The sequence below is a fragment of the Myotis yumanensis genome, unplaced genomic scaffold (genome assembly GCF_028538775.1).
Source record: "Myotis yumanensis isolate MYYU_CA2020_CCGP unplaced genomic scaffold, mMyoYum1.0.hap1 SCAF_16, whole genome shotgun sequence".
NCBI lineage: Eukaryota > Metazoa > Chordata > Mammalia > Chiroptera > Vespertilionidae > Myotis > Myotis yumanensis.
The window spans coordinates 22,716,771-22,736,396 of NW_027223767.1; the positions used below are offsets into that span (position 1 = coordinate 22,716,771).

The 19,626-nt window shown below is 47.9% G+C and overlaps 1 long non-coding RNA gene across 1 annotated transcript in view; it reads right to left on the bottom strand.

Moving 5' to 3' along the window:
• Nucleotides 1-4,168: 4,168 nt before the first annotated feature.
• Nucleotides 4,169-19,626, bottom strand: part of LOC138993811 (uncharacterized) — a 37,224-nt gene continuing 21,766 nt past the window's right edge. Inside the window, exons 2-6 of the long non-coding RNA XR_011468345.1 lie at nt 16,704-19,463; nt 15,762-15,964; nt 13,582-13,769; nt 12,845-12,954; nt 4,169-4,787 (exon numbers count right to left, since the gene is read on the bottom strand). This is a non-coding gene — a long non-coding RNA (uncharacterized lncRNA). The remainder of the gene's footprint in view (nt 4,788-12,844; nt 12,955-13,581; nt 13,770-15,761; nt 15,965-16,703; nt 19,464-19,626) is intronic.

The following is a 19,626-nucleotide window of genomic DNA, read 5'->3' on the forward strand; positions in this document are numbered from 1 at the left end:
ACACAGGTCTGCTTTGACCAAAGCGGCTTTTATCTTAGAAAGCTGGACCGTCAACGTATCGCTTATAGGTGAGCAGAAAAGCCACAGAAAGATGGTAGCAGCAAGAAATGACAGGTTCTGGGGTCAGAACCCAAGGGTGGGGGGCCCTACACAGAAGTAGCCAGAGTGGTCCTTCATCCCCGGCCCCGCCCCCCCACCCTCTCCAACACACACACAAGCTACCCCAGAGAACAGAGGTCACCCAGCCCTGGGTCTAGTCCACAAATGAAGTTCAGGGTTATGAGTTCTCTCCCCTCCTCTTTTAACTTCTCCGCCTCCAGTAGAAAATGGTGCCGGGGGAGGTGGGCCCCCCTCAACCCTTCATGGCCAGCCAGGGGCCTCTGGGAACGTCCATCCCACCCTCTCCTTCCTTCTCCTCCAAAGCACTCACAGAACCAGCTTGTCTTGTTCACCCCTCTGTGCCCACTGGCCTAGAGCCCAACCTGGCCCACCTCAGAAGGGACCAAGGCCGGCGCCCCTCCCCCGATCCTCAAACCGCTCCAGCTCCTCACATTTTACCAGAATTAAAATGTTTGAGGGCCACGGACTCACCAAGATTCCTAGAGCTTAAGAGGCACTTCAGAGAAGAGGTTGTCCCAAGGCTCAGAGAAGGTGTGACCAGTCCAGGATCAGATGCTGGCTGAGCTGGAACCAGATTCTGGCTCCACAAGTTCAAGATCCGAAGCTGGGGGGACCCAAGACCAGGACCTCCTCCAACTGGCTTCTCAGGAGACGTGGGCTGAGCCAGGGAACCTGTGCCTGCTCAGGAGCATCACCTGCGTGCTTGTTAGAAATGCAAATTCGCAGACTCCACCCAGCCCTGCGGAATCAAAGTGTGGGTGTGGGTCCATCAAGGGTCGTTTATCAAGCCCCTGAGGTGACTGAACCACTGCCCTACGCTAGGCCAATGGTTCTTAACCCCCATGTCCATGAAAATCGCCTAAAGAGGCTTTCAAACATACCAGTGTCAGGGCCCAAAGTGCAAATTTAACAGGTCTGTCCCTGCGTAGGCATCTATAGTTTTAAAAGCATCCCAGCCTGGTTGGTGTGGCTTCAGTGGTTGAATGTCCACCTATGAACCAGAAGTTCCCGGTTCGATTCCCTATCAAGGCACATGCCTGGGTTGTGGGCTCAATCCCCAGTATGGGGCATGCAGGAGGTAGCAATCAATGATTCTCTCTCGTCATTGATGTTTCTATCTCTCTCTCGCTTTCTCTTCCTCTCTGAAATAAATATTTTTTAAAAGAATTGTTTAAAAATAATAAACAAATACATAAGTAAGTAAATAAATAAATAATAAAAGCATCCCAGGTGAGTCTAAGTTGCAGCCGGATTGAGGACCCTGGATCACACCGCTCCATGTTGGTCCCTCAGCTGTCTCTAAAGTTGGGGAGCAGCTGCCCATAGTGGGAAGCAAAGCAGAACTCATTTCCAGCTAAATTCCCTGGTGCTTGGAAAGCACAGTCACTCCCCACAGCTTTTTCATCTTAATAATAAGAACTAGGATTTATCAGCACGTCCTCTCTGCCAGAAATGGTGTGGAGAGCACTTTACAAGCATCATCTCATTTAATCCTCACAACAGTCCTCTGAAGTTAGAGTTATTATCCCCATTTTTCAAAGCAGAAAGTCTCAGAAAGGTTAGGAAAGTCGCCAGCTACTAAATGTGAAGAGCTTGAACTCTTAACCATTAAGTGAAACCGTCTCTCCTTAAATATAACCTATTTCCCCTTCCACCAGCCTCCTGACTCCCCATCAGGCAGAGAACAGCCGGATGTCCCATCACTAGGCACTAGGATTAGTCAGGGGTGAAGGGTGTGGAGCACATTGAAAAGGCTGGGCGTTTGACCTTACGGAGGAGGTTTGTCTTTCTGTGGGAAAGTTTGGGGATGAATGAGGATGATTAAAAGAATATTAAGCAACCTGGAGAACAATAATGCAATGCTGAAAGCATTAGCTATTCATGGCAGCTGCCACAACAGACACATCTTGAAATCTCAGTGGCTTAGCCCAGAAAGGTTTATATTTCATCCACATCACAGGCCTGGCTCTCCTCCAAGTGGTGACTCAGGAACCCAGGCTGCTTCCATCTTGCAACTCCACCACCTCAGAGTCCCTCACTCCACCTGCCTGGAGGGGAGAGCAGAGTGTGGAGAAGGCCTCGGGCTGCCTTGGACTGAAAGGGCCATATCACCTTCACTTGCAAAACTTAGTCACATGGTCCCAGATGAATTGCAAAGGAGGCTGGGAAATGTAATCTCCCATGTTCGCAAAAATAGACAGGGAGATGAACTACATAGCATTTTTCCCTACCATCTTATATAAGAAATAAAATGTAATCATTGTACCTCACATGATTCAGCTTAGGATAATATTTACATAGTCATAATAAGGCAAACACTGGATGTTGTTCAACCAAAAATCACAATATAGCCTGGCTGGTATGGCTCAGTGGTTGAGCGTTGACCTATGAACCAGGAGGTCACAGTTCGATTCCCTATCAGGGGACATGCCCAGGTTTTGAGTTTGATCCCCAGTAGAGGGTGTGCAGGAGGCAGCCAATCAATGGTTCTCTCTCATCATTGATGTTTCTGTCTCTCCCTCTCTGAAATCAATAAAAATATATTTTTAAAAAAAGAAAAAAATAATAAAATAAAAAGAAAGGGGAAAAATCACAATGTAACTGCATTAGGAGGACGAAGAGAGCAGAAGTGAGGCAGGCCACAGTGCAGGGAGCGGGACTCAGGCAGAGCCAGGTGGACACCCTGATTGAGGAAACTGAGGCAGGTGGATTTCACTGGACAGAGTACCAGAGGAGAGAGCTATACAAAGGGAGAACTCCAGAGACCCTAAGTGTCTCTTGACTTCATCGACTTCTCTCCATTCTCTCTGCCATCCCGAGCTCAGACCTCTGTCATCTCTCACGAAGATTCCTCAACACCCCTGCAATCTAATCTCACCGCACAAATAAATACGCGTGTGCTGGGCAAACACTGCTGTAGCTCCCCACTGCCATCAGGATGAAGTACAGACTCCACACCTCTGCTAATAAGGCCTCTGAGGATCTGGCCCTTGACTGTTTTGCCAGCTCTCTCTTCTTCCTCTCCCAGATCACGTTTCAGATCCCAGCCAGAATGAATACTCCCAGAATGCATCAGACTCACTCTTGCCTCTGGCCTTTGCCCATACTGTTTTCTCTACCCATGCTTTCATCTCTTCCCTCCTCCCCTTTGCCTGGCCAATTCATTCCGATATCTCCTTAAGGTCACTTCCCTGGGGAAACGCCCTAACCCCGCAGACCGCACTAGGTACCCCTCCTGCAGGCTCCCCAGGCTCCCCCGGCTCCGTGTCCCTACTCCTAACACCGCATTGGAAAGGTGTTGTCTGTCTTCTCTGCTAGGCAATGAGCTCCCGGAGACCAAGGACTTGGCCTTATTCACAGCGGGCTTCCAGCTCCCAGCACAGAGCAGGCACGCAGTAAACACTTGTCGAATTATTAGCTGCCTTAATAAATGAACGGCGGTCACACAGCTCTCTTACAGCGGCCAGCACGTCACCTGTCTGCCTCCAAAGTCCCCTCCCTTTCATTTCTCTGGGACACTTGAGACGGGCTAGAGAGAAGTTTCGGGACAGATGATGTGTGGAAGGTGACCTGCAAGGCTGTGTTTTTTTGTTTTATCTTTACATTTTTAGGTGACTTCCATTTCCGTTCTCCTTGGTTTCTAACGTTGGCTGCACTTTGCAATCACCTCGGGAATTTTAAAACCTGCTCATGCCCAGGTCTCTCTCATCCCGGGAGGTTCTTATTGGATGGACTCTGGAGCAAGCACGTGAAACTCACAGCCCGCAGGCCGCAGGCCTTGTTTATTTGGCCCCTGTTAGCCTTTGAGTTTGACATGCTTGGTCTGGAGTGTAGCCTGGCTCCCCTGAGGACTCTAGTCACCTGGCTGGGTTGGCGACTGCCCCAGGGTTTGCTCCCTTTCAATGTGGCTCCTGTCTACTCTTCAAAACCCAGGGCAGAGGGCTCCTCCTTGGAGAAGGCTTCCCAAGTCACACTATACACACACACACACACACCAGAAATAGTCACTCACTTCTTAGTTCTTTAATGTTGTAAACATATCTCCAAAGTGGCACTTGTCACATTTTATCTCTACCACCACCCCACCCTGCCCGCCCCCAGCACAGGGGTGCTCGACAGGCTCGTGGAATGAATGCACAAATGCACGGGTGAGCCAGTTCCTAAACTGCACATCCTCCTTGAGGTCCCAAATCCCAGGCAGACGCCCGGCATTAGCACGCAGTGGGCGGCGGTGCCGGAGAATGATGGTCCCTCTAAACCAGCTGGAAGGACGCTGCACGCGGAGGAAGCACAGCGAGACACAGGGTAATGGTTGTTCCCCAGAAATTAGGTCTAAAAAGCCAAAGGGATGCATGATCATTAAGCAGGGTTTTCTCTTTGGCACTTTCACAGCAGGGCTGAGCAGCAGTTATGAAAAATATCGAGTCACTAATGAAAGAATGGCCCAGGAGGCCTCTGCCTAGGAGAGCTCACGCGGTCGTTTGTACCAGCAGGAGCGCAGGTTCATCGAATCTGGCAGGTGTGCTAGGTCCTGCTCTCAGCTGAGGCCCTGAACAAGCCGCTTTCCACAGAACACTGGGGGTTATAAAGGCTTCGGCTCCGAGGCTTCGACGCTGCTCAACTTACTTGCCTGCACGCAGCCACGTTCCCAGGGCCTCACCCCTTACCTGTCAGAAACACCGAAGAAGACTTTTGAAAATAACCACCCCAGCCTCTCCACTCCCCCACCCATGTGCTTCTGGTTTCATTGGTCTCCGTGTCAGCTTGGGGGGCTGGGAGTGTAGCAGCTCCCCCTGCCCAGGTGGCTCACGCACAGCGGGATGTGAGAAACACTGATGGGCACGTTGTGACCTCAGGGGCGCGGGGAATCGCACCTGGCCCAGCACACCCCCTCGGTGCCAGGAGGGCCCTCATCAGAGGTCCTCACAGCGGTTCTCAGCCCGAAGGCCCGACCAGAGTTATCTGGGAGCTTTGAGGAAAAATGGATAATGGAGCCCAACACCGGATTTTTTGTTGTTGTTAATCTTCACCCGAGGATACTCTTTTCTATTGCTGAGAGAGAGAGACAGAGAGACATCGATATGAAAGAAACACATTGACTGGTATTGATTAGTTGCCTCCGGCACCTGCCCAGATCAGCTGGGAGTTGAACCTGCAAGCCAGGTACATGCCCTTGACTGGGAATTGAACCCGAGACCCTTCGGTGCACGGGCTGACGCTCTAACCACTGAGCACACTGGTCAGGGTGAACACCGGATTACTTTAAAGCCCCAAGTGAGTCTAATGAGCAGCCAGAGTTGAGGCTCACTGGGCTAAAGCAGCACATCCCCCACTTGTTTGAGAGTGAGACTCACCTGGGGGGCTTGTTAAACATACCAGATTCTGCCCTAAAGATTCTACAAGAGGATCAGATCCCCATCAGATCCTCATCAGATCCTAACCAGAACCTAGCCAGAGAACATGGCAAAAGATCCTGTACAGAACCTGGCTACAGAACTTCACTGGAGAACCTAGCAAGAAAATGGCAAAAGAACCTGCATAAAACCTGGCTAAAGATCCTGGTGACAGAACCTGCCTGGAGAACCTAGACAGAACATGGCAGGAGAACCTGGAGAAGCTGGATGGAAAACCTAGCAAGAGAACATGGCTACAGAACTTGGCTGGAGATCCTGGCTAGAGAACCCAACTCTACTGATGAACTGAACACTGCCTTCATGTCATTCCTTCTTCGCCGACTCCGTCCACACCTTTGGGGACCCCTGGACCCACTGGGATTGGACCCCAGCAACTGGCGCCCGAACAGGCGCCCAACGTGGGGCACGAAGGTAAGTCCCCCCGTACTTGGGACGTACTTGGGATGGATAGGACTGCACCATAGGGTGCTGCAGACCCCTCCTATAGAGGATAAGTAGGGTAAGCGGGTAGTTAGTACAAAACTTAGATTGACAAGATGGGTCATACTGAGTCTAAAGAAAAAAGACTGTGTTAATCTTTTAATGCATCTGCTTGCTAGCAGAGGAGTTGAGATTACTCCCAGTCAGATAGAAAGTTTTATAGAATATGCATGTCAATGGGTTCCTGAGGATGGAACTGTTAATTTAACAACTTGGACTAAAATAGGAGAGCAATTTATGAATTATCACACCTTCCATCCGCAGGACCAGAAGGTCCCGGAAAATGCCTTTCCCCTCTGGAATTTAATTCGTGGCATCTTGGCACCAGAGGCAGAAACTATTGAACGTTCTCAAACTTTAAATAGTCCCTCGGATCCACCTAGAGAAGACACATCATTATTGTCTCCAGCTCAATCTAAGAGCAATTTAGCTATGCCTACTGATCGGAAGGAGAATAAATATTATAAACATGATCATTGTTCCTTTCCAGTCAGTAGAGAGGAGAGAGGCCCTCCCATTCAAAACAGGCTCCCTAAATTAGAAAGGAAGCCTAAACCAGGTCCTGCAGCTCCTAGGAGCTCCATGTCTAAATTTCAAAGGGTGATAAGAGAAGCTGAAGCTAATGGAGATCTTGAGTTCTCACTCTGCTTCCCAGTTGCATATGAGAATGAGTTTGATGAGGACGAAAGCCCCACCTGGGAGGCTATACCTTACAAAATACTTAAAGAATTAAAATTGGCCTGCTCTGAATATGGACCTCTAGCTCCTTACACACTAACCTTGGTAGAAACCCTAGCCAATAAATGGATGACTCCTTATGATTGGTCACAGTTTTGTAAATCCTGTCTCTCAGGAGACAATTACTTATTATGGAAAACTGAATATGATGATCTTGCTAAGAAAGCTGTAGCCACTAGCAAAAAATCCAGAGGAGGAGTAACCCTAGACATGATATTAGGAGAAGGTGATTTTAACACGGCTCAGGAGCAAATGTATATGCCCAAAGAGGCACTTATTAAAGTAACCAGTTGTGCAGTAAATGCCTGGAAATCCCTACCTTATACAGCAGGAAAAACAACCTCCCTTACAGAGATTAAACAGAAGGTCGAGGAACCATATCAGGATTTCCTTTCTCGCCTCATACAGGCAGTCAAGAGAGTAATCAATAATGAAGAGGCTGCCGATATCCTAATCAAACAACTGGCTTTTGAAAATGCTAATAATACCTGTCAGGCTTTATTAAGGCCAATTCGCAGAACGGGAACTATAAATGATTTTATAAAACAGTGTGCTGATGTAAGTCCAGCATTTATACAGGGTGTAGCTATAGCTGCAGCTCTCAAAGGGGAGACATACCCTCAATATGTACAGGGCATAGGACAAGCCAGCAATAATACAGGTAATAAAAGAAATATGAACTGCTACTCTTGTGGCTTATCTGGGCACTTTAGCAGAGAATGCCCAAATAGAAATAATAATACTCAAGCCAGATGGCAAGCTCCTCGACAGCCTGGAAATACATCAGGGAATAATATTAATCCTCCAAAAACCGTTTGTCCCCGATGTCAGAAAGGATTCCATTGGGCAAAGGAATGTAGATCGAAATACCATAAAAATGGTCGGCCTTTAAATTCTACAAATCGCTCCCAAGGAGGTTATATCCCATCACCTCAATTGGGAAACTTGAGAAGGGGCCGGCTCCAGGCTCCTGCAATAATAGGGGCATCGACCCTCAACCCCTCTGCTGCAAATTTCAATCCGTCAGTGACCTCTTCAGAGCAACCCCAGGCAGTGCAGGATTGGACCTCCATTCAACCACCCACGCAATACTAACCCCAGACTCGCCAGTAGCAGCCATTCCTACAGGAGTGTCTGGGCCGCTGCCTGAGGGAACTGTAGGATTAATATTAGGGCGGAGCTCCACTTCGTTACAGGGGATCTTCATCATCCCAGGAGTTGTTGATGCAGACTACACAGGAGAAATACAGATTTTACTTTCCCCACCCACCACAACTATATAGATTCAGCCCAACCAGAGAATTGCCCAATTACTCCTGTTACCAATACATAAAATAGGGACAGCTGTTACCCAGGAAGCCAGAGGGGCCGGAGGCTTTGGATCTAGTGATGCAGCATTTTGGATACAAGAAATCCATGCTACTAGACCTACAAAAATTTTACAAATTCAGGGAAAACCAATTGAAGGCATATTGGATACAGGAGCAGATGTTTCCTGCATAGCAGGGAAGGATTGGCCCTCTTCGTGGCCCACACACACCACCTCCACTTCCCTAGTAGGACTAGGCAAGGCATCTAATGTAAAAAAGAGTTCTCAGATTTTAACTTGGGCTGATGAAGATCAACATTCAGGAATATTCTGTCCCTATGTAATTACGACTATCCCCTTTACATTATGGGGAAGAGATATCTTGTCTCAAATGGGAGTTCTATTATATAGCCCCAGTGATAGAGTAACATCACAGATGCTAGACATGGGATTTAATCCAGAAAAGGGATTAGGAAAAGAAAGTAATACCTCACACTCCTCGACAGGATTTATAATTGGGGCCATTGCCCATAAGACTGCTGATCCCACAGTATGGGTCGAGCAATGGCCCTTAACATCTGAGAAAATATCAGCAGCCCGACAATTAATTGATCAGCAATTAGCAGAGGGACATATAGAGCCATCAAATAGTCCCTGGAACACACCCATATTTGTAATAAGAAAGAAATCAGGCAAGTGGAGACTTTTGCAAGATCTAAGAGCCATAAATGACACCATGGAAGATATGGGCTCCTTACAACCTGGATTGCCCTCCCCTGTGGCAATTCCACAGGAGTATTGTGTTGTTGTTATTGACTTACAGGATTGTTTTTTTACTATACCTCTTCACCCAGCTGATTGTCAAAGATTTGCATTCAGCATACCATCAGAAAACTTTAAACAGCCTTATCAGAGATATCAATGGAAGGTTCTCCCACAAGGGATGAAAAATATTCCTACATTATGTCAAAAGTTTGTAGATCAGGCATTGCAAGTTATTAGAAATTTTCAGATCTATATCTTATTCATTATATGGATGATATTTTAATAGCTCATAAAGATCGGGCTACTTTACAGGAAATTCTTACTCAGACCGTCCTTGCTTTAGAAGAACATGGTCTAAAAATAGCCCCAGAAAAGATTCAGACTGAACCTTCTTTTTCCTACTTAGGCAGAATATTACATACCTCTACTATCACCCATCAGCCTTTACAATTAAGAAAAGATCATTTAAACACATTAAATGATTATCAGAAACTATTAGGTGATATCAACTGGGTCAGGTCATATCTAAAAATAACCACTCTTGACTTAAAACCTCTATTTGACATTTTAAAGGGAGATTCTAACCCTAAGTCTCCCCGACAATTAACTGTAGAAGGAGAAAAGGCTATAGCAAAAATAGAACAGGCCATCAATAAACAGCAACTACAGTATCTAGATTATTCCAAATCTTGGACCTTAATTATTCTAGCCACTAAATATACTCCTACAGGATGTTTATGGCAGGAAGGACCATTAGAATGGATACATTTACCTGTCACTCCTAGGAAGATTGTACCATCCTATCCCTCCCTAGTGGCCACTCTCATTATCAAAGGTAGACGACGCAGTATCGAACTCTTTGGAAGAGAAGTTACTGAGATAATAATACCTTATAAAAGAGAACAATTAGACACACTATTACAATTTGAAGAAGAGTGGCAAATAGCTATAGGTAACTTCCCAGGACAAATTTTACATCATTTGCCAAGATCACCTATATTGCAATTTCTCTCCCTACATCCGTTTATATTTCCTATTAAATGTTCAAAAGAGCCATTATCACCTCCTGCCTCCTTAGTATTCACAGATGGCTCCTCTAATGGTAAGGCAGTAACAATCATTGACTCAATAAGCCATGTTCAACAAACCCTAGAGACGTCAACCCAGAGAACAGAGCTTTTGGCAGTCATTTATGCCTTTGAACAATTTCAACAGGTTCCCTTTAACTTGTACACTGACTCTCAATATATAGTTAAATTATTTCCTCATATTGAGACCGCCTCTCTCCCACAAGGAAGAACAGCCATTTTCTCTTTGTTAACTCAGCTACAAACTTACATTCATAAACGAGAAAAGGCTTTCTATATTGGACATATTAGAGCTCATTCCTGTCTACCAGGACCCTTAAGCGAAGGAAGTTATCAGGCGGATCTACTAACTCACCCAATAGTTTGTACAGCTCTAGAAGAAGCCCGGCGGTCTCATGCCATTCATCATCAAAATGCTTCTGCTCTCCGTCTATATTATCGCATATCTAGAGAAGCTGCTCGAAGTATTGTGCGTGACTGCGGCCATTGTCCTACTCATTTTCCTAGCCCTGCTACTGGAGTTAATCCAAGAGGACTTAGACCCTGTGATTTATGGCAGATGGATATTACTCATGTCCCATCTTTTGGCAAACTTTGCTATGTGCATGTTTGTATTGATACCTTTTCTCATGTTATCCTTGCTTCTGCACGTACAGGAGAAGCCTTTAAAGATGTAAGTCAACATTTATTCCAATGTTTTTCCTACCTAGGAATACCAAGGGCACTTAAAACAGACAATGGGCCTGCCTATACCTCTAGAGCTTTTAAAAACTTATGCTCTACATTCGGCATCGCACATACTACAGGAATACCTTACAATCCTCAAGGCCAAGCAATAGTAGAAAGGGCTCACCAAACTTTAAAAACACAAATTAAAAAAGTACAAGAAAATGAGTTTAAATATTCCTCTCCTCATCATGTTCTACAACATGTGCCTCCTTTTTGTCTGTCCTTATGTTCCAGCTTTGCCCCACATCTCCTATCCTTTTTCTTTTTTTTTCTTAATCTGACTACTTGTTTGCTGGTTCTTTGGCCTTTCTCCTTCTCTCCTGAACACAGCCTTTTCTAGAATCTCCCTACCCTACTGTTCCAGGAAGGGCACCTCCCTTTTCTGCCGTGACTGGGGGTGTCTGGTATATGTCCCATACAGGAGTTGTCTTGTGCCAAGAGCCTGACATCCTGGGCTGAGAAAGCCCTGTCCCGGGACTCTCCTTTGTCCTATATTGGCCCCTCTTTCCCTTGTGTCAAGAGGGACCCTCTTCTCACAATCCAATTGCCCACAGCTGTTGCCTGAGTTCTCTGTTAATGCTGAGGTCACGGTGGCTGGTACCATGGATCTGTCTCTCGCCCAATGGAGTGATCTGGGTTCTCTCTGGAGAACGAATAGAGACTTGGCCCAGCTCAGATCGGGAACAGAAAGAGACTTGGTCCAGCTGAGATCAGTACCTAGATAAGAGACCTGGCTGACAGCAGCTGCCCTCTCACTGCAACAGGACTTGTTTCCCATTTCTACCTTGGACCACAGGGAAAGGGGCAGATGAAGGAAAGGGCTGTGTCAGGATGCTGCCTTCTTCCCTTTCTTCTCCTTCTTTTTTCTAAACATTTCCATGCCTTGTAGTTCTTTTGCTTTCTTTTCTTTTTCTCTCTACTACCCTCCATCCATAACAGCTGACCCAGAGCACACAGCTTACTCTTCCTTGGACACCGACACCACCATCAAGCACGGCCCTGATGGACCCTTTGATGCAGCCCTTCAACTCGCTGACACGTCGGGAAGCCCGTCGCCAGTGATGCTGCCCGCTAGCCAGACCAACAAGGACAACCAAACCAACAACTTGAGGACAGCTGAAATCTCTTGACTGAAGAGGCCGGCAACCTCCTAAGGAACGGGGCTCCTTGTGCGCTTCATCCACTATGTTTATAGCTATGCTTGTTGTCATTGCTTGCCAGTCTTCTTCCGAGTCTTAAACAGCACAATCTGAGAGGTGGCCGCTGATTTGCATGTGCTATCATTTAAAAAATAAAAAAGGGGGAATTTGCAAAAAAAAAAAAAAAAAAAAAAAAAAAAAAAAAAAAAGATTCTACAAGAGGTCTGTCTGGGTGGGTTCAAAGTAGATATTGTTTAAATAAGCACCTTCTTGCCCTAGATGGTGTGGCTCAGTGGATAAAGCGTCGGTCTGCGGACTGCAGGGTCCCGGGTTCGATTCCAGTCAAGGGCACATCCCCAAGTTACAGACTCAATCCCCAGTAGGGGGCATGCAGGAGGCAGCTGATTAATGATCCTCTCTCACCATTCGTGTTTCTATCTCTCTCTCCCTCTCCCTTCCTCTCTGGAATCAATAAAAACATATTTTAAAAAATAAATGAATAAGCACCTTCTTTGTTCTTCCTTTCCTGCTAGTAGCAGTCTCCCATGACCTGGGCTGGTCTGCCTCGCCTGGAGGACCATCTCCAGGAACTCCCCAAGAATCTAACACTCTCCCAGCCAGTGTGGCTCAGTGGTTGAGCATCGACCTATGAACCAGGAGGTCACGGTTCAATTCCCGGTCAGGGCACATGCCCGGGTTGCAAGCTCTATCCCCAGTGTGGCAGCCAATCAATGATTCTCTCTCATCATTGATGTTTCTCTGTCTCTCTCTCCCTTCCTCTCTGAAATCAATAAAAACATATTTTTTAAAAGAATCCCACCCTCCCATAACTCTCCTTCTCCTTCAAGACCTGCTCTGAGCTAATGTTGCTGAGGAGCAGAACTGACCTCCACCCTCTGTTCTACCCCCCACCCCTGGACACACGTCTGCCAGCCCTTTTACAATAATAATGGCAGATATCTGTCGGACGGAGACTAGCTCTCCTAGGGGACGGAGACTGTGGCTGGTTTATCTTTGTAACCCTAGTAGCTTGTTCCTGGGGGGCACATGGTGGAGGCTTACCATTTATCAGGGCAGAAAGACACGCAGGCAGATACTCAGCAAGAAGTGCTATGAGAGGTAAATAGTTACAGTGAAAACACCAGCACCGGGGCCAGACTTGGAGCTTGTCTCTGTGGGGGACAGAGAGAGGAATAAAGCAAAATCCTGTCCCCAGAAGGCCCCCCCCCACCCCCGGCTAGGAGAAGAAGTGGGGAAGGGACATATCATTTCCGGTTATTAACCCGGGGATGCTTCAAGGAGAAGTAGTATTTTTTCTTAATTTTTCAACTACAGTTGACAGTCAATATTATTTTATTGAATAACTAGAGGCCTCATGCACGAATTCGTGCACAGGTAGGGTCCCTTGGCCTGGCCGCCAATCAGGGCTGTCTCGCCCAGTCCCCATTGGGGCCAATTGGGGCCAGCCGGCCAGGGGGAGGGACCGCGGGAGGTTGACTGGTCGCAGGAGGTTGGCTGTGGGAGCACACTGACCACCCAGCCAACACGGGGAGGGACCACGGGAGGTTGGCTGGCCGTGGAAGGTTGGCTGTGGGAGTGCACTGACCACCAGGGAGCAGCTCCTGTGTTGAACATCCGCCCCCTGGTGGTCAGTGCACATCATAGCAACTGGTCATTCAGTAGACTAGTCATAATGATCACTTAGGCTTTTATATATATAGATAGTTTCAGGTGTATAGCATAGTGATTAGACACTTGTGTACTTCACAAAGTGTTCCCCCAGAATTTCTAGTACCCACCTGGCACCATATGTGAGAAGTGGTATTTGAACTTGGACTGAAAGGGAGGATTGCAGATTTGAAACAGCAGACATGGGAGGGCAGGGCACGCCAGGAGGAGGGGACAGTGGGAGCGACGGTCTAGCGGCAGGAGCCCGGAGGATATATCTAGGAGGGTCTCAGGGGACGTATGACCCGGAGCAGAGCATCTGGGAATTGGAAAGTCAGAGGCAGGAGTCTGAAGGGACCCCCCGCCTCTCTCGTCTTCATGGCTCCCCAGAGTCGCCTGTTCTCCCTTTGTTATTGCCACACTTGCTAGATTTATACCTCTTAATTAAGTCCATTTCCTCAATTCCCACATTCTCAGTATTTGCAACATTTCCCCGGGGCCTCCAAAGAGCATGAACGCTGGCTTATCCGTGTTGCACAGCAGTGGGTGGGGCTGCCTAGGCAGGGCCCGGAGGTGGCCAAGTAGAGTCTCATTGGGGAGACTGGACCTGCACTGGTTTTGTTCATAGGATGAGTTCAAACTAGATCACAGGTTCCGTGAAGGAAGAGGCTGGCCTTCTCTCCTGATCCCCAGGGCTGAGGCCAAGGTCACGTACCCGGGTCAGAGCCCAGTGAGCACCAGGGGACCTGGGCCCAGACCCCAGGGTCCTGAGTGACTCACATGGGGAGCCATGAGGGTGTTGGGCAGCCCTGGGCCCAGGAGTGGTTGGAGGGAAGGAACCAGAAGTCTGTTCTTGAAATCCCTGAGCTGAGGGAGAAAGTGGCAAGAGCACTAACCAGGAGGGAGCCGGGCCAGAGGTCTGAGTAGCTAATGATTGCAGCAACACAAGAGGACAAAAGTATCAAGGGCAGAGGTTAGAGATCATCACTAAGTGAGGATAAGATACAAGCTGTGTGCTCACCAGGATTCCCTGCAACAGGGGCTAGAGACTCAGATTCCTCTCATCTTCAGTCTATGCCCTAAATATGTTGTGACCGCCTATGACGCACAGGAGAGCTAGCTGGTAGCAGATGGCTGGGTCCGTGCAGCACTGTCCATAAGACATTCAATGCAAGCCACCTATGCAATTTTCAATTGTCCAGTGGCCACATTAAAAAGTAAAAATAAAATTTAAAAATTCTGGCCAATGTGGTTCAGCAGTTGAGCGTCGACCCAGGAATCAAGAGGTCGCCAGCTGATTCCCGGTCAGGGCACCTACCTGGGTTGCGGGCTCGATCCCCAATATGGTTTGTGCACATTGATGTATCTATCTCTCTATCCCTCTCCCTTCGTCCCTTTCTAAAAACCAATAAAAATATTTTTTTAGCCCTAACCGGTTTGGCTCAGTGGATAGAACGTCGGCCTGCGGACTGAGGGGTCCCGGGTTCGATTCTGGCCAAGGGCATGTGCCTTGGTTGTGGGCACATCCCCAGTGGGAGGTGTGCGGGAGGCAGCTGATCAATGTTCCTTTCTCATCGATGTTTCTAACTCTCTATCTCTCTCCCTTCCTCTCTGTGAAAAATCAATAAAATATATTTTAAAAAATATATGTATTTTTTAAAAATAACTTATTTTTTAAAAGTAAAAAAAAAGCAGATGGAATTAATTTTATAGATGTATTTTATTTAACCCAAGCTATCCAAAAAGTTTAAATATGTAATTTATATTAAAATTATTAATAATATTTTTGCATATTTTTCCAACTAAGTTGTTATTATTTTACATTTCCAGCACATCTCAGTTCAGACAAGCCACATGTCAAGGGCTCAAGGGCCTCGTGGGGCTGGTGACTCCCTTATTGGACAGGACAGCTTGAGAGTGTCAGACTGGTGGCCTGTCTTGCAGATGTGAAAGAGATGAGCATCCTTGCCTCACCCAGGACCAGAGTTGGAGCAGTGTTCATGGCTGGCTAGAATGGTGTCCCCTCTGTCCTCACTGATCCTTCACATCCCTCCTGAACACAAAGGACAAAGGTGCCCTTGCAGACAGAGGTGGATACAGACATGGTGTGCTCCCTTCTGAACTCTCCAAACCATTGCTCAAGGCCCGCATGCAGGGCAGCATGAGGTAGGTCTCATGACTTGATCAGCATTAAAAGAGGAAAGGCTTTTTGCAAGGACAGCAAAAGGCAAGGGTATAGTCATCTACTCAGACTGCCATAACCGAGAGCCACAGGCTGGGTGGCTTCAACAGCAGAAATGTGTTTTCTCACGATTCTGGAGGCTAGAAGTCCAAGATCCAGGTGCTGGCAGGGTTGGTTCCTTCTGAGGCCTCGCCCCTGGACTTGTAGACGGCCGTCTTCTTCCTGTGTCTTCACAGGGTCTTCCCTGCTTGTGTGTGTCTGTTGCTGATCTTCTATTCTTTTTAATTTAATTTTTTTAATCCTCACCAGACGATACTTTTTCCATTGTTTTTCTAAGAGAGTGGGAGGGAAGGAGAGGGAGAGGGAGAGAGAGAGAGAAACATCAATATGAGAGAGACACATCCACTGGTTGCCTCTCACACTTGCCCCAACCAGGGCTGGGATTGAACCTGCAACTCAGGTATATGCCCTTGACCGGGAATTGAACCTGCGACCCTTTGGTGCATGGGGCAACGCTTTAACCACTTGCCACACTGGCCAGGGCTGATCTTCTATTCTTATAAGGATAAGAATCTATTGGGTTAGTGGGCCACCCTACTGGCCTCATTCTAACTTAATCACCTCTTTAAAGATCCTTTCTCCAAATACTATTGTCATATTCTGAGATATTAGAAATTGGGACTTCATCATATTCTGAAAGTTCCCAAGATCCTGGAGACCTCCACGGAAAGGCAGAAGCTGAAGGGGTGGAGGAGAATCCATTTTTTAAAAGCTTCAAGCAGGTCTCTATTTCCCCAGAGTGGAATTCATCTCTGGCGAAGATGGCCTGTTCTTGGAGGACAAATCCACTCCCGTGTGTCTCACAGCCGCTAAGATGTAAAGCAAGTGTTCCTGCAGCTATGGCGATAGTGAGACAGCCGTGGCTCCCGGGAACCAAGCGAGCCCCTGAGACGCTGGGGAAGGGTATCTGTGGAGTGGAGCAGTGCCCTGCAGACGGCATGTCCTTCAGGGAAATGGTCCTTGCGCTGGGCATGGGTGTGGACTATCCTGTCCCGTAAAACCGTTTCTTACCCGGAGGAAGTTGTGTGGTCATATGCAGGCATCACACAGAGGGGATGAGAAAGTGGGGCCGGCCTGGTCTTCACTTGGAACCGAAGAAGAGGCTGGAAAGAGAACCTGGACTCGGCTGTTAGTGCCCCCCTCCTGCTGCTGTTCAGGACTGAGGTGGCTGAGGCTGGGCTGGGTCATTGCGTTTTCAGGTGTAAGGCACACTGTGCTCTCAGTGCAGAAGGGGGTGGAGTCATTTCCCTACTACAGTGGTTCTCAACCTTCTGGCCCTTTAAATACAGTTCCTCATGTTGTGACCCAACCATAGAATTATTTTCGTTGCTACTTCATAACTGTAATGTTGCTACTGTTATGAATCATAATGTAAATATCTGAATATCTGATATGCAGGATGGTCTTAGGCAACCCCTGTGAAAGGGTCGTTCGACTGCCAAAGGGGTCGCGACCCACAGGTTGAGAACCGCTGCCCTACCAGGAGTAGACATCCCCACTGTCAGTCATCCTGGGAAGAGGTCATCCTGCAATACAAAATAAAGACGGGGGCCACAGGCAGTCACTAATCCTATATAATAAAACCCTAATATGCAAATTGATCAAACGGCCGAACAGCTGCTTGCCATGATGCACACTGACCACTAGGGGGTAGATGCTCAATGCAGGAGCTGCCCTCTGGTGGTCAGTGCTCTCCCACAGGTCAGTGGAGCCTCTCCCAGCTCCACTGCAGATGGGTGGTATGGAGCGAGGGGTCCCGGACTGCGAGAGGGCGCAGGCCGGGCTGAGGGGACCCCCCCTCGCCAGTGCATGAATTTTGTGCAATGGGCCTCTAGTATAATAATAAAGAGAAAGAAACTAATGTCCTCTGTGAACCTGCAAGAGTATAGGACAAAAGCTGGGCAGATGATGACCAGGCTCTGTGACATGCCCACTGACCCATGTCCTGTCCAGGACGGCTGAGGTGGCAAGTGACGACCAGGACAGAAGAGTTGAACACAAAAGTACACGTACACACACACACACACACACCTCAGAGAGAAGGCAACCAAGACCAGACTGGTGTGACTATATGGATATTAAATGATAAAGTGATCTCTTTCTGTAGCTACTGTCTGAGGCTTGAACCTGATTGCTCCACTTCCGCTGGGCTGCAAGTTCCTGAAGGCCACACCCCTTACTTATCTTTGTATTTCCAGAATGGTCCTGGCACAGAGAAGGGCTTCCCTCATAACATAATGCAGGGCATCGGAAGCCAAGCCCAGTCCTGCAGCCAGGAAGGCTGAGGCACGGGGTGTCAGGCTGTCAAGGGTCGGAGAGGAACCTGGGGAATCTGGGATGCTGTTTTTTCTCTCTGCTTCCCAACAGAAACAGGCAGCCTGCCCCCGATCCTCGAATATGCCTTTTAACAGACAGAAGTCGCCTCTGAGAGAAACAGTATGGAAAAGCCAGCAGAAAATTGTAACAGAAAAGAAAGAGGAATGGTTAGCAGTAAGCCTGCGTCCAGGCAAACATTCTTTGGATGAGGAAGAAAAATAATCAGGAGCAAACCCCTGGACAGGGCCAGACCAGCAGGGCCTCCCTTTCCTGGCAGTGACCAGTTTCTGAAAGTAATTTCTCTCCCAGGAACCCCAACAAGGAGGAGGAGCTATAGCATCCCAGACATTACCCGGCCTGGACTAAAGCCAAGGAGAGACGAGGAAAGAGCTGGGGCCTGACCCGCTCGTTAGAAAAGAGCTCAAGAGTGAGGCAGCTTTGCCAACAGCACCCAAAAGCAAGATGGCAGGCAACCTTGGTCTCACCATGCTCTGCGGCCCTTTCGATGAAAACCGGCAGGGCTCTAGCACCAGCTGGTTAAACAAACAAAACAAAAAAAGAAAAGTATTCAAGAGCAGACTTGCCCTAGCCAGTTTCACTCAGTGGATAGAGCGTCAGCCTGCGGACCGAAGGGTCCCCGGTTCAATTCCAGTCAAGGGCATCTACCTCGGTTGCAGGCTCCTCCCAGGCCCTGGTCAGCGCATGCAGGAGGCAACACATCAATGTGTTTCTCTCACATCGTATTTCTCTCAGTCTTTCCCTCTCCCTTCCACTCTCCCTAAAAATCAATGGAAAAATATCCTCAGGTGAGGATTAAAAAAAAAAAAAAAAGAGTAGACTTGAGGCCCAGCTGGTATGGCTCTGTGGTTGAGCCTCATCCCATGGAACAGGAGGTCCCCAGTTTGACTCCTTGTCAGGGCACATGCCCGGGTTGCAGGCTCAACCCCCAGGAGGGGGCATGCAAGAGGCAGCCGATAGATGTTGGTACATCGATGTTTCAATCTCTCTCTCCCTCTACCTTCCTCTCTCTAAAATCAATAAAAACATTTTTTTAAGAGTAGACTTGAGACAAAAAAAAAAAACAGAAGTAACACCCAAAACCATGGCCTCAGAAGGAAACTATGGCCAATGCCAAGCTCTAAGGGTCAAGAACCTGTCCCCCTGTCCATAGTGCAATCATGGAGCAGCCAGCGCTATTTTCCCTTCTGCATCAGAAACTTGACCTTGCTACCTCTGGGAACCACCACCACTGCAGCCGCCGCCACCACAAGCTGGACACCTCTGCTGCCGTCCACGCCAGCAAATACGGCGACTTCCCCCACAGCCTTTTTCTTCCTGTGGCTCCCCTCTGGACCAACATTGCACCGTCGCATCCGATTGCTGATTGGTGGGGCTCGGTCACAGGCTGGCATCCCAGTCCCAGGGCAGGTACAGATATGAGTTCTGACTTCCTCACTGGGGAGACAGAAGAGGAATTTCCGCAGGAACAGAAAGACAATAAAGTGAAAAAATAAAAACATCAGCACTGCAAGATGAGAAAGGCTCTGTGGGTGGATGCTGGTGATGGCGGCACCAGGTGAACGTACTTAATGCCACTGACTTGAACACTTAAAAATGG